This window comes from Micropterus salmoides, unplaced genomic scaffold, assembly GCF_014851395.1.
Source record: "Micropterus salmoides isolate LMB-PRFRI ecotype aquatic unplaced genomic scaffold, ASM1485139v1 Ms_hic_scaffold_8, whole genome shotgun sequence".
NCBI classification, from domain to species: domain Eukaryota; kingdom Metazoa; phylum Chordata; class Actinopteri; order Centrarchiformes; family Centrarchidae; genus Micropterus; species Micropterus salmoides.
In genome coordinates, this window is record NW_024044570.1 from 10,833,892 (window position 1) to 10,848,860 (window position 14,969).

At 39.5% G+C, this 14,969-nt stretch overlaps 1 protein-coding gene across 5 annotated transcripts in view; it reads left to right on the forward strand.

Annotated features, from left to right (window-relative positions):
• The window catches only part of peak1 (pseudopodium-enriched atypical kinase 1), a 111,812-nt gene that overhangs the window by 67,430 nt on the left and 29,413 nt on the right, over positions 1-14,969 (forward strand). The gene's annotated exons all lie outside the window — the stretch shown is intronic.

Genomic DNA, 14,969 nt, shown 5'->3' on the forward strand with positions numbered 1-14,969 from the left:
GCAAGCAAGATGCCTGTGGGTTTCACTCAGCAGACAGTTACCACCCTCCTCCTGTTTCTCTTGTGGTTTATGTTAAAGTGTTATTTTTTGTGCTGTGTATAGTTTTGCTACCACTAGGAATTTCTAGAATAGTGTTATTAGTAGTTATTAATAGTGAAAATTATCTACCATAACATTGAATTTGCATATGGCTTTAGACAGTTGAGATGTTTTTCCTCTTCCAAAAGCTAAAATGCACAGAGCCAAGTCTCTTATCTGTGATGGTGTCATGTTGCACATTTTTACCTGCTCCAGTGAGAAGGACTTTGTGGGAACAAGGAACAATTTGATCAGGTAGACATTATGCATATGTGTGAGAGAGAGTTTCTCTGCAGGTGTAAAGAATCGGGTTTATTGCCACGTACATTTTCACAAATGAGGAATTTGCCTTGGTATGAATTGGTGCTTACAGCATACATAAATAGTAATATAAATATATAAAAAGTAAGGAGATCAGAAAAATTTACAAGTATACAGAAACTATAAAAAGATACAATTATACTATAATACAATGCTGACAAGTACAGGTGCTGGTCATATAATTAGAATATCATAAAAAATTTGATTTATTTCAGTAATTCCATTCAAACAGTGAAACTTGGATATTATGTTAGCACTGTCGTCTCACAGCGAGAAGGTCGTGGGTTCATACCCCGGTTGCCCCGGCCTTTCTGTGTGGAGTTTGCATGTTCTCCCCGTGTCTGCGTGGGTTCTCTCCGGGTGTTCCGGCTTCCTCCCACTGTCCAAAAACATGCAGGCTAGGTTGATTGGTTACCCTAAATTGTCCTTAGGTGTGAGCGTGAGTGGTTGTTCGTCTATGTGTGGATGCGATGGACTGGCGACCTGTCCAGGGTGTACCCCGCCTTGCGCCCGATGTCAGCTGGGATTGGCTCCAGCCCCCCCCGCGACCCTGTACGCAGGATAAGCGGTTGACAATGGATGGATGGATTAAAACTGACAACTAATGGAAATCTCAAATTCAGTATCTCCAAAAATTAGAATATTACTTAAGACCAATACAAAAAAAGGATTTTTAGAAATGTTGGCCAACTGAATGTACAGCACTGCCTGAATTACTGCAGCAATGCGGCGTGGCATGGAGTCGATCAGTCTGTGGCACTGCTCAGGTGTTATGAGAGCCCAGGTTGCTCTGATAGTGGCCTTCAGCTCTTCTGCAGTGTTGGGTCTGGCATATCGCATCTTCCTCTTCACAATACCCCATAGATTTTCTATAGGGTTAAGGTCAGGCGAGTTTGCTGGCCAACTGAGAACAGGGATACCATGGTCCTTATACCAGGTACTGGTAGCTTTGGCACTGTGTGCAGGTGCCAAGTCCTGTTGGAAAATGAACTCTGCATCTTCATAAAGTTGGTCAGCAGCAGGAAGCATGAAGTGCTCTAAAACTTCCTGGTAGACGGCTGCGTTGACCTTGGACCTCAGAAAACACAGTGGACCAACACCAGCAGGCAAGCAACGTGGATTCTGTGCCTCTCCTCTCTTCCTCCAGACTCTGGGACCTTGATTTCCAAAGGAAATGCAAAACTTATTTTCATCAGAGAACATAACTTTGGACCACTCAGCAGCAGTCCAGTCCTTTTTGTCTTTAGCCCAGGCGAGACGCTTCTGACACTGTGTCTTGTTCAAGAGTGGGCTTGACACAAGGAATGCGACAGCTGATACCCATGTCTTGCATATGTCTGTGCGTTCTTGAAGCACTGACTCCAGCTGCAGTCCACTCTTTGTGAATCTCCCACACATTTTTGAATGGGTTTTGTTTCACAATCCTCTCCAGGGTGCGGTTATCCCTATTGCTTGTACACTTTTTTCTACCACATCTTTTCTTTCCCTTCGCCTCTCTATTAATGTGCTTGGACACAGAGCTCTGTGAACAGCCAGCCTCTTTAGCAATGACCTTTTGTGTCTTGCCCTCCTTGTGCAAGGTGTCAATGGTCGTCTTTTGGACAGCTGTCAAGTCAGCAGTCTTCCCCATGATTGTGTAGCCTACAGAACTAGACTGAGAGACCATTTAAAGGCCTTTGCAGGTGTTTTGAGTTAATTAGCTGATTAGAGTGTGGCACCAGGTGTCTTTAATATTGAACCTTTTCACAATATTCAAATTTTCATTTTTCATTAGTTGTCAGTTATAATCATCAAAATTAAAAGGAATGAACACTTGAAATACATCAGTCTGTGTGGGATGGGAATGTATACATTATACAAGTTTCACTTTTTGAATGGAATGACTGAAATAAATTTAACTTTTTGATGATATTCCAATTATATGACCAGCACCTGTATGTGCAAAAGTTGGCAACATGAGCCAGCCGAAAACTGTCAACACCGGTCCTAAACTGATCGATCGGTGCATCTCTAATTTTATAATTCAATGCAAGATTTGTGGAATGTGAATTTTTGTCGTAGTCAGTCAGGCAAGTAGAATATCTCTTTACTTGTTTCTAAAATGATGCTCTTCTCTAAAATGAGCAGTAACACTAGTTTTAACAAGTTTAACAATAATTATTTAAAGTATGGAGCTACAGTATGTATTATATTACATACTATGGATGTCACGAGAACCGATACTTCTCTACCAAATCGATGTCAAAATTCTGAAAATATGACGATACTCGTTTTTCTAGGCACTGGGGAAAGAGGTCAACAAGTGCAGCGACAGCTCCGCCTCGACTCATCGAAAACAAAAACAGTAAGAATCGTGTATGGAAACCCGGGTGTAGTTAGTTTAATAACTAACATTTACCGGTTTTCGCAGCTGTTACTTTAAGTAGCTCTGTGTCAAAGCCTCAATTTCTCCCACTTCTGGGATATGTTGGAGAGCTACTTTTGGTAGATCTTTTACAGTTTTGATCAACAATGATGTAGTGGAGAGCGCAAAGAACTGAATATTGGTCATGCCTGTCACTGTAGGCAAAGTTAGGAACTGTCTTAAAACAACCTATTTCAATCTTTAAAAACTTTTTGGTTTTTCAACATAGAAATCTCAAACCACTGCCAATATATTATAAAAAGTTAAGAAATGAGTAACAAACCACCTCTTATATGTGCTGGACATCCACACAACTTTCACAGCTGTTAGTTGTTCTTTGTAATGTTCAAAGGAGTGTATGTAAAGTACATGGGATTTATTGTTTTGTTTTTTACCATGGTATCGAATTTGGTATCAAGAAATGTGGAATATCACTGGTATTGGTACTGGTACTAAGAAAAAAAAGAAAATTAAAAAGAAAATGCAGAGCAGAGGTTTTATGACATCGATATTGCATACCTAATTTCATTTTGAGTAAGTATAATTTTATTGATATTCAGAATGATACTCTGTATTTGTATCTCTTTGGAGTATTTTGTGTGTGTGTCTATAAATCTGTGTTGCTTTGTGTTTATAATGCACTCCCACACATCTGGCTGTGTCTGCTCTGCCACTTTGTTGGTGTTTGTCTTTAGGCGAGTGGGTCGGTCTCCCCAGAGACCTGCACTGGCTCTTTCCCAGGCTAGACTGCAACAACTCTCCCAGAGCTTGCACAATACCAAACACTGTGCTGGAATGTTGTTGCTCTTTTTTTTTTTTTCTCTTTTTCTTTTTTTAGTTCACTCACTCTTTGAGCCACTCTTTTGAGTCTCTGCTGCTACCTCTCCCTTTCTCACTTGATATCTGAATATGCTCCTAATCAGCCAAATAGACCCAGATTTTGCCTTGAGCAATGCCTGCTCAGAGTTTAGTAGCAAACAGATCATATTATATTGTGACTATAGTGCATGAATTCACCCATCTTCTTTACATGGAATATGTTCAGAAACTGCATATTGAGCCTTCAGGCTGCAGAAAGGTAATGGTTACATACGGGTGCGTTATGTAAGAAAACAACCCCTGCACATTTTCCACTAATGGTGAAATTAGCTATAGAACCCATTACTGTTTTTTGTACCAGGCTGTAAACATGTTAATTTCTTCTATAAAATTGAACATTTTAAAATGGGGGTCTATGGGGATCTTTTTGGAGCGAGCCTTAAGTGGCCCATTTGAGGAACTGTTCTTGTTAGCACCTCGCGTTGGCTTCATTTTGCAACCCCGGAGGTTGCCTCTTGAATGTAACGCAGTGGGTCTTACTGACAGAGAGATGTCAGATTTGAATTCTTGTCCGTATAGCTATGTTCCACATGCACATATTCCTACTCATGTGTACGTTTTGATCAGAAATCCTTAACTTTTTGTTCAAATGGAAACTTAACATGTTTAACATAAAAAAATTAAGTCATCTAAAGCTAATTTTTGTCTAAAAGTTGAGATCCCCCAACTATATTGAAACTAAACTGCATCCTACCATCTTGTGGGATTGTTGAGCAACTGAGACTGACAGTTGTAACTGCCAAGGGCTAATGACTGAACCGAACTACTACAGTGAGGACATTGTTTTGACAGCATCGTCTGGTTTTGCATAGGCTGTTCTAAGATGAATCTGTCAGTGAATCAGCTGTGGGCGGGGGTGAGTATATAAAGAGGGCGTTTGGTTATCACATTGCTCAGCACTGTCTGTCAACAATACTACTAAAGGGCTTGTACAGTCCCATGTTTTTAGTTTGTTTACTCTGGAAAGACTTGAGGCTTGAAGGAGCTAAAGAGGAGGCCTAGTAAATGTTGTGGCTAAAATATGTGCTCAGTTTGCAAGCAACTGGATTTGCCCACTCCAGATCCTCATGTGCATTTGGCAGTGAAAATACTAGTAGTGAAATAATGAGGAGTTTTGCTTACACACTGCAAGAAATCTTTCTGCAGTATATATGGTAGGTAGTACATATTTAGCAGCAAGATATTTCCCCTGTTCAAAGAATACAGCCCAAAAACAATATCTACACCCCCACGATTGATTTGAAGCTCAAATTTAGCTGTCACCAGCTAAAAGATGAAACAACTGTCTTCTCTTCAAACATAAAATAGTGTTTCACTGGCAGGAAAGAAACTACACCAAACTGTTGATATTGTCCAACACTTAGGATTTAGTACTTCAGTTCATCTTGATAATTTATTCCATGTTTATTATATGCTGTCCTATCCTGTCATTTTTAAAAGGCTTTGTGACTGTCCAGTGAACTTAATTTACTTGCTGTAAATTCCCAAAGCCTCTGTTTGCACACATACAAAACAGCAACACATACATAGACACAAGACTGCTATACACACTAAAACACACACAACCCTCCACCCTTCATTCATACACACACACACAGAGCCAGCCATCTAACCACTTAGTACATCACAGAGGATTCAGTCCATCTTGTGTTTCATTAATATGGATGAGCCCTTGATGCAGCATGAACATGGTCCAATCCACAATGAAAACCATTTCTCAAGCCTTTTTGAGTCCACCTTAAGTATTGTGTGGTGTACATTTTTTTGTATTCAGTGTAATATTTTAGGAGATTCACACAAAAAGTTTTACAAATACAAACGTGGCATAACTGTCGCTGATAGATGTTTCTTGTTGCTCCATATGTGTTGCGTTATAGCATAATGTAAGCCAATGTTTTTTCCCGGTAATTTCATTTGTTAAATTGGGTCCTCGTGTATGTAACAACTCATAAATGCTATTACACATGCAACACTCCCATACTCTTTTTTCTGTCACTGTCTTGCTTTCGGTATGCAGGGTTTGGATGGATGGCTCTTATATAACACAGATGTATTGCATCAGGTGTGGATGCAGGATTTTTACCTTGTAAAGCTGTTGTTTCTAATGCATATGATATGTCTTTTTTTCCCCCTGGTGATTTACATATATCATCCATCATCCATAGTTAACTGTGGTAAGATCATTACCACGTTGACTATCGTTACTCACTTACTATACACCAGGCTCTCTATATTGAAGTATGCAAAAGTACATTACAATACTTCTCATAAATTGGCTCATAAGACGATGCCATTTCTACTAGTATTTGCAACTGGCTGAGTCCTCTGTTCCTCCTCTTTTCTTGGTGTTCTGTATGTTGCCTGTCCACTGAGCTGTTTGTATTGTGAAAGTAACTCTCAAGGGAGATTCTGTAGATTATATACCATGTCACTCACTGCTACTCAGTTTTTGGAACATAAGTCTCATAGTCTGGTTTATAGTTTGTTTTGCAAGGCTATATAGACAATTTTTCTCATTGCAGCACTTTGTGCAGATCATGTAAACTTTAATGGTATAATTTACATATCTTTGTCTGACCAAATTAGTGAGCTCAAGATACATGAATCTCTTCTGGCTAATACATCTTAATTGTAAACTGGCTGCTTGTGATGGTTGGCCATTTATCTGTTCTGTAGAATTTATATATTTTTAAATGAGATTCACCACTCGCTGTAAGAATCATTTTATTGGCCTTTAGTTCATTCAATACTTGTCAACATGGGCATATCTTTCATAAAGACTGAAAAGAAACTCCAATGATTCTGATTAGGGATTCTACCCTGGAGCTCCTGCAAATACTATGAGCTAGAGGCTGATATTTGCTGACTTTCAACACTTGGATAAAACAGTAGGCTATGATATATTAGTCTTGTCCATCAAAGCCTCGGTCTGGGATCTGTATAGGAGAAGCCTTTTTCACTGGTCTTCCAGACTAGGAATAATTGTTTTGGTTACAGGGTTCACATGCTCAATGTCTCTCTCAGCTGTCATTGTCTGTCTGAATAGAGAAAAACTTACTAAGCAGAGAGGACTTTTCCCTTTTCATTTTAAAGATAATGCTTTTTTAGTCCATTGAGCCTGCACTTTACGCATAAGTGAGAGAACACATTTTATGTCAGCTGAATAGTTGATTTTACTCAAAACAGAGGTTAAATTGAGCAGCTAATGAGCGTCATGATTGCAGAAAAGCTCCTTGAAACTGGAGTGACATACAGCGGATTCACTCTCCGGACAGCAGCTGAAATTTGGTAGAAATTGGGAATTATGTGGAACAAGTCATCTGTGACACAGAGTGGCTTTGCTTCTGAAAGTGAAAGCTGGTTGGCGTGTGCCAACACTCACATACACACTGAAAACACACACTCATACACATGGCTCAGGAAGATTTTACCAAATCTGCCATTGTCACATGGGTAATGGCATTTTTTTTTTCAACCAAAGACAATACTGAAAGAGGCTTGTTACACACCATCAGCACCCATGACTAAGTGAAGAGATTAGTCAATGGCACCACTAACTGAACTTTGAGATGGCAGTACTTGAAAAGCTGGGGGAGATGCTTGAAGGTTGTCACTTTAAATCCCTGGATGATGCTGAGAAAATCAGAGGAGAGGAAGCAGCCTGCACTTCATTTACTCTTGTCAGAGTGTCCTTCACCAAAGTGCTGAACTGCTGCTCAGAGGCTATAGTTGTACTGGATATACTCCTAACTGGCGGTTAATTATATCCCCCACAACGAACAGGTGGAATTATTTATTGATAGACAGAATAGGTAATAGGGTGCAATGATATGTGAGTTTGCAGTGCAGATCATGGTTAGACCTACAAATCAGCCACACCAATTTATCAGCCTAAGTTACCATATTACAGAAATATCAAGATAGGTGTATATGTCACACCTATCTAACAAGAAATTGCAGTACAGAGATGCCAAAGATTTGTTTGAGGTAATTTAGAAACTTTCAAACTCTGTGAACACTCACAACTTTAAGAAAAGTAAGAAAAAAATCTTTGACCTTGTTAAAATAAAGGTGTTTTCGTATATTTCATTTGTATGTGCATTTTTGGTCCTGCCAGGAAAGGTGTGTGCTAAAGAAAAACATCTAAAAGCTGTTGAAAAAGCATGTACTTACCTTTTTCAGTATGTAACACTAATGTAATGGGATTCATATATTTTGTGTATTCTTTTTACATTAAGATTGGAAGCTGTTTCATTAATAACAGATGGGACTTAGCAAACAGCAAAGACGCTATCAAATGGAAGGATTTTTTACAATTCACTCTTAAACACCTTCTGGTTGTAGTACTAAAATACTTGTTTAAAGAAGTTGTGGTGGCAGACACTGGCTTAACTGTTGCCTTAACAAACAACTGAGTACAGTACAGTTTTCTCCCACTGCTTGGCTTCTCTCTCTGCAGTTCCATTCCTATTTCATATCTGCTCTGCTCTTGTCTATCCCTGTGACACGTCTGTCTTATCGTATATGCCCTCTGCCATAAAGCAGCAGAAAATCCCATATCCCATCTCCTCATGGCTTCAGCTTTCAGCCTCAGTTATTCCACTATTATGTACCAGGCTCAGCGTGCGCCGACTCCCTCTCAGTAAACGTGCTCCGGGTGGGAAATGAATCTCTGTCTTCGGCATACTGGCTTTTTTCAGGGGAAATACATTGCCTCTCTGTGGAGAGGTGAGAGTGGTAGAACTCTAAATGCAGACTTTCTGTCTGTGGTTTTGATGCTTCACTTCTTTACATCTTATTCTTTTCACTTGTTTCCCACCCTTCCCCCCTATTCACTGACACTGTATGTCTCAGCACTTCATATTTAAGCTTTAGTCTTCTACTTATGCATGTCCCCTGTGTGCACATGTCGTCCTTTAAATGTCACCAGGAATTTACATGCTTTGTATACAAATGACAAAAACTATAAAGTGCAACTTTTACGTTCGCTTTCTATGTTTACTACAGGGAACACACATTGCTGTGGTATCAGAGAATCTAAAAAACAGCTACTTCTGTGATCTGTGAATATACATAAAACCCTCCCTATGCTTGTGACAATACTTACTGGTTTGTGAACACACTGTGTTTCCTTGTCCTATCCTATGCAGGATTACATTACAGACAGTGTATAAAGCTGAACAGGCTGGTTATCTACATTACAAGAGCAACCTAGCACAAAATCCACCCTTTAGAGTTGGTTAATCATATGTGCAGTCAGTTCTTTATACTATCAAGTGACTCTGGTCCTAGTGTTGGGTTCATTGCCACAGTAGTTATTTGCGGTTTTCCAGAGAAAATCAGGAGATGTCATGTTCATCCCCTAGTACTACACACCCCCACTCCAACATCTAAATACAAAAAGTCCCTTGTCAGCAGTGTGGCGAGTTTGGAGTTGTCAACTGGCAAGATATGCAGGGCTTAAGAGCATGTGACTAAGATTGGTGGTAGTAGTAGTGGAACCATTACTATTACCACTATTGGGTAGTAATCTGGGTTGAAAGCATGTTTTGCGTTTGTGAAGTGGGCATGTTGAAGCCAAAACAGGGTGTTTAAAGATGCAGAGATGTTGCTTGCCTCTCACTGTCTCACCTACGCACAAGCTCACATTTAGACATTGTTTGCATACAGTCTATCATCCTGTCTCCTGCAGTCACATGTTCGCACCACTCCCACACACAAGCACACACCGACACAAACCACCAGACAGCCAGTCTTACAGCCAGACACTGGTCTGCCTGAGTCAGGATCAATCTTAGCAGGTGGAAACAGGGGATAAAGATGAAGTTGGGGTGGTTGTACTCGTCTCTGGCAGAAGCGTATTGGTTTGCTAAACGCAGAGTGGCGTCCTCACAGTCTGTCTCTGACAGGCCCCAAATGCTTTATCTCCCTCAGAGTGAGTATTTCTCTGGCATGTCAGTTCACTGAGCTATAACTGATGGGGGAAGTGATGAAGGAGACCTCAGGTGTATAGTAGGAATGAAAAAGATGAAAAGATAGTATAAAAGTAAAAAATAGGCTTGCGATATTCAAAAACATCCCTTTGTGTAACAGTTGTGTGATATTGCCAGTTAAATGTCACTTTTTGCTTTCTTTTCTTTGTTTAAAAAAGGTTTATTTGTAATTATACATTCAAGGACAAAACGTGATTTATAGGTGAAAGTCCTATGTTTTGCCTGCTGAGTCATATTAAAGGCAGTCTAAAATTGTAAGCACGTACAGTATATTTGACTCCATTTTAATTGGGTTGGGATTCGGTTAAAAGACAATATTGGAAAAAAATAGTTTGATTTGCTCTCTTATTTTTATTTGCTGTGTGACTGTTGGGTTAAATGGAGAAAAAGTTCTCACTCTGAGAGATTGTCTCTCTCATCTGTTCTCCTATTGCACATGTGATTGCATTCACGTTATTGCTAAGATCAGGGCTGGTTCATTCACCGCATACTAAAGTGATTTTGTTAACTATTTCTTCCTTTTTTAAAAAGTCACAAACTGAGAGAAATGTTTTATGCATAAGCCTCACTAGGGCAGCATTCAGTAAATAAAGTTCTATCCTACCTCTCGCTCTTCAGAAGTTATTCTTATCTAAGTACAAGTCTGGGTCTCACTTGGCACTCCCATGGGGTTTGTGTCTTGGTGGTAGTGGCACCAAGCAGCAGGTGTTGTGTGATTTCTCACCTGGCACTAAACCAGACAGTGTTTGCTGCTATCAAATCAGGAGCAGATGGCCACAGATCGAGGGCTAACCATGCATTTCATCTGCACAGCTAACTCTGCAAGTGCAATCACAGGAAACCTAACAGAAAGAGCTCTGGAACTTCCCATTACATTTGACTTATCTTTGTTTTTAATGAGGCAAAGCTTTGTTCGTTTGTGTGGTGTTTGTCATCTGTGTGACTGATTTGTTGTTTTCAGATTTTTGTCATTGACAGAAAGCCACAAGTGGCACCACTGGATTTGCAGAATTTTATAGGGAATATGGGATTGACTCATGCATGTAGGCATGAATCTATGTGTGCGCATGTGTTTTTTGTTGTTGTAGGCTAGTGTTGGGCCAATCAAAGATGCAATCGTCCATCGCCATCACAATGTTGAGCCAGCATCATGATTTGAGAGACATCGCCCAACCCTAGTGACCGCATGAAAGCAGCATCAGTGGTCTTCATATAGCTGTGAGATTTCTAAATGTTTTACTTTGGCCTACTAACAAATCACAATCTGTGACAGCACAGATGGGCTCACTCATTTCCACTGAAAACATGGATGAAAAAAACCTTGTAGGACGGACAAAATAATGAAATAACCAGTTGAAGGTGTATACACATGAAGTAAGTCAGTAATTAATGGTATGAATATTGTATTGCCAAATTTTGGTGTGTTTATTTGGCAATTTTTAAGTTTGGTGGCCAGAGCTTAATTCATTATTTGTGCGTTCTAGTGTGTGTTTTGATGGTTTTCAATAGTTCAGTCTGACTGTTATATCTTGAAGTACTGATGAAACAAAGAGGGACAGAAAGAAAAGTATATTTACATATCTCTGAGGAGATGGCAAAAGTGAGAAAAGGCCTGAATAAAGACTGAGTGGGCAGGGACAAGGAGATGGAAAGAGAAGAGAGTGGGAAATTGTGTGCCAAAGGGAAAAAGACAAACAACAAAGAACATTAGTAAATGGAAAAAAATAGTTATGCATGAGAGGAGAAGCAGACAGACTTGGGGGCAGCTGAGGTTAACATCAGGAATAATGAGTGCAACCCCTGCAATGTGGCATCCTGACCTTTCACCTTTTACAACTACTTGTTCCAGAAAGAAGTGTTTGTGTCCATGTTGATGTATACTTTCTGTCAGCAGTTACACACAGACAGTTTATCAGAGTACTGTTGCTATTCGGATCAAATACACACAGGCACATATTATTCTCCAAAAATATGATAGTTCATTGAAATGCTTCTAAAGGGAAAAATCACAGGTGTTTTTAATGCAAGCCCACACACAAATACTCAAGCACAAGCACTCAATTTCCTGGGTTGTCCTTGTAAACCAGAAGCATCCCAGAGCAAAGACATGGCACATAACAGCTATAAGGAGTAGATTTAGACACATTCCCTCCTTCCTGCACTCTAAATCTTGTTTACTCTGAAATAAGTGCCGCTTAATTATGTTTTCCTCATCTCTTCATTTCATTTGTTAAGTTAAGATTAAATTTAGATCTTGAGATTCAGATTTTAGTACAATTTTAAATAGTCAGGGGGAAAGACCTATATGCTTCACTCTCTCAAATTGGTTGTACAGTACCTAAAAGAGTGTAATCTGCAAAGTAGGTGTGTTGACACATGTAATGGACCATTTACAAAACAAAATAACTGTAGCACAGGGGGGTGCATCGCTATACTGAGTGAACAAATAAACTAGACTCTAGTTCTGACGATTGGCTTGTTCCCACAAACCATGCCCGTGACTGGATTCTAAGCTGCACACTCCCAACTTCATGCTGTCAGTTGAAACTTCCTAATGAAATATGAAATTGTTGATATGTTTAAGAAAAATGAAGATGAGTGACTGCTCAGATGACTGTCTAAGCTGTCATTCCATTACCTCAGACAGCCATCAGCCTTTGTACATACGGGATTGTTTTAAATTATCGACACAAATGGGTTTTGCCTCATCAAATATGCATGACAAGCATGTCGGTGATGAACAAAAACGAGACTGAGGAGAGTAACTAAGCAGGCAACAAGGGTGTTCAATGTAGACAAATTAGTCAAAGTCTGCATGTTTTTATGCATTTCTCAGTGTTGGAGCTGGTTAGCTATAACTCTTTATTCAATAGGTTTCACTGAATGTTTGACAGCCAAATCAGAGAAGGCTGGGGGGAAAGGAACAGGCAGAAACGACAGAATCCTGTTTTCCAATAATTGCCCGTGGCTTGTGTCTTAGTGGTGCTTCATATCTCTCAAATCAAAGATGCTGCATAATAACACTGTGGACACACGCAAAGGCTGGATCAATGAGACATCAATCCCAAACACTTGAGGAGAAAAACATCATCTTTATAGTATTGTGTGAGTGTGGTTCCACATTTTCTGTGTTTATGCAACCATCTGTAGTACCGAAAATAGTCTATGTTCTTGAGGGCTTTGTATTGAAACCAATTTGCTGGATTGTTTTATTCATCACATTTCAATTGTGTTGTGTAATATCTGTTACATAATGACAGTAACACAAAAATAGCAGTCCATTATTTGGCTGATGGCCATGAATAGGAACACTTATATTGCAATGAGTATAACCACAGATAAAATCATTTTTAGTTCAAACAAGAAGATTATATAAGCATGAGAGATTGCTTGTTTCAAAGAGGCTTTCCCCCTCTTTCTGTATGTTGTCTGGAGTTATCATATTTTAATGATGCGCCCCGCACTACGAGCTGTGTGGACTAAAAATAATGGACTGCATGGTTTAGGAAAGGATTGTTGTGCAGATGGGATTGTTGTTGTCCCCAAGGTATAACTGTCATCCCAGATTAAATGTTGTGGGGTCTTGTCAGTAACAACATGGCACTACTTTTTGCCTTCAGCTTAATGAGAAACTAAAATATATCAGTATGTGTTGCTGGCTGGTGGAGACAGTGTCATATCAGCTCCCACTGTGGAAGGAAGGAAAATGAAGCAACAGTGGAATTTTAATGGTGGCTGAGGGAAAAGTAAAATATGCTGTCACATCCACCACCAGGTGTTTCTGTTGGTGGAAAAGTGTATGTGATATATATTGGGTATCAGATATTTCTTGATTCTCAAAAGCGTGATCAGAAACACAAAGGAATGAAAAACTGAATTATCTTATTACAATGCACCCTGTGAGCTGCTTTTCATAATTCCATCTAGCTGCTTTGAAGAAAATAAACACAATAGAATGCTTTATCTTGATTCCAAAAAAAATCTGTTCCCTTTGCCACTCCTTCCGCTGTCTGTCAGGAAAGAAATAATATAGTTACAAATAAAGTCTCTCTGGTGCAAATCTCATAAACTCAGCCTTTTCTCTATGTGCAAAAATGTTAATACCACTTGCTTTATGCCTTTCTCTGCTATCCCTTTATTTCTCATATGAAAAATACTTGTGCAACAGCTGCATTACAGCTGTGCAAATCAAAGTCTTAAAATTTTCCTTGTGTTTCAAGGAGGACAGGGGCTTTGAGTTGAGAAAATGATTCTGGATGCTATTGTTGTAAATGAAAAAAATACTGCTTTTGTTCCTTCTAAGGAGCATCTATATGGAGAAAAACATATTTGACTAGGTAATTACTTTTTTTTGGGTTGTTCTTTTGGTTGTCCATGAAATTTCCAGTGCTTACGTGTCACATTGACAGCCTTTGTGTCGTGTGAGGATGTGGCCTGTGCTGTGTAGCAGGATAAATCTTCCCCCAACTCATCATGATTTGGTCAGCAAAGTTTGATTCAAGAGTTCCTGCTTTATTGTGTCTGGCCATGGGCAGGTCCAGGGAGTTGTCATGGTAACATCCTTCCGTACAGGATCTGACACCTATGACCTTGTTAGATGGATGAGAAAACTGATTTACCCATCCCTGTCAGTCTCAGCCCTACAGTGAGTCATAGCCCTAGCTTTATTTGATGAAATGCAGGTTTGGGTCACCCATAAAAGGACAGAATAATGACACAATCTATAGCAGAGGCGAAGAGAAGGAGGGCCAGTGTTTATAAGCATATTAAACCCATGATTCAGTTGTTGTATGTTGAGCTCTTTGTGAAGTCATTGTGCAATCAGTCATCATCTAAAGTAGAACAATATAAGAGTTCCTCATTTTCAGACATATCTCACACTATGTATGGATGATCTCCTCAGAAGTTCACTTTGTTTCTATCCACACTGAAGGCTTTCACTGTTTTATGTTTTACCCTTGAAGTTGTGGCCTACCCAGAGCATGCTTCAGCTGTAGAAATAATGTGAAAACTGTGTCAGATTATGTAACATACAAATGAATTTTAATTGGTTACTTGAGCAACACTCGATTTGCGTTGAAGTGGGGCTTAATCAAATTGGCCAAGAAAACAGGATGTGTCTGGTATGTGCTGGTGCTGATAACCTGTGACCATGCATGTGCCCTAGTTTTTAAATGTCAGTCTTTGTTATCTTACAAAGACTTAATGGTGTGATTTTTAAAAATCCATTTCTTTTGTATGTGAAGTGTAGTAGAAGGAGAGTGATATATTTTTGTTTGTTGCTGTTTGGCAAT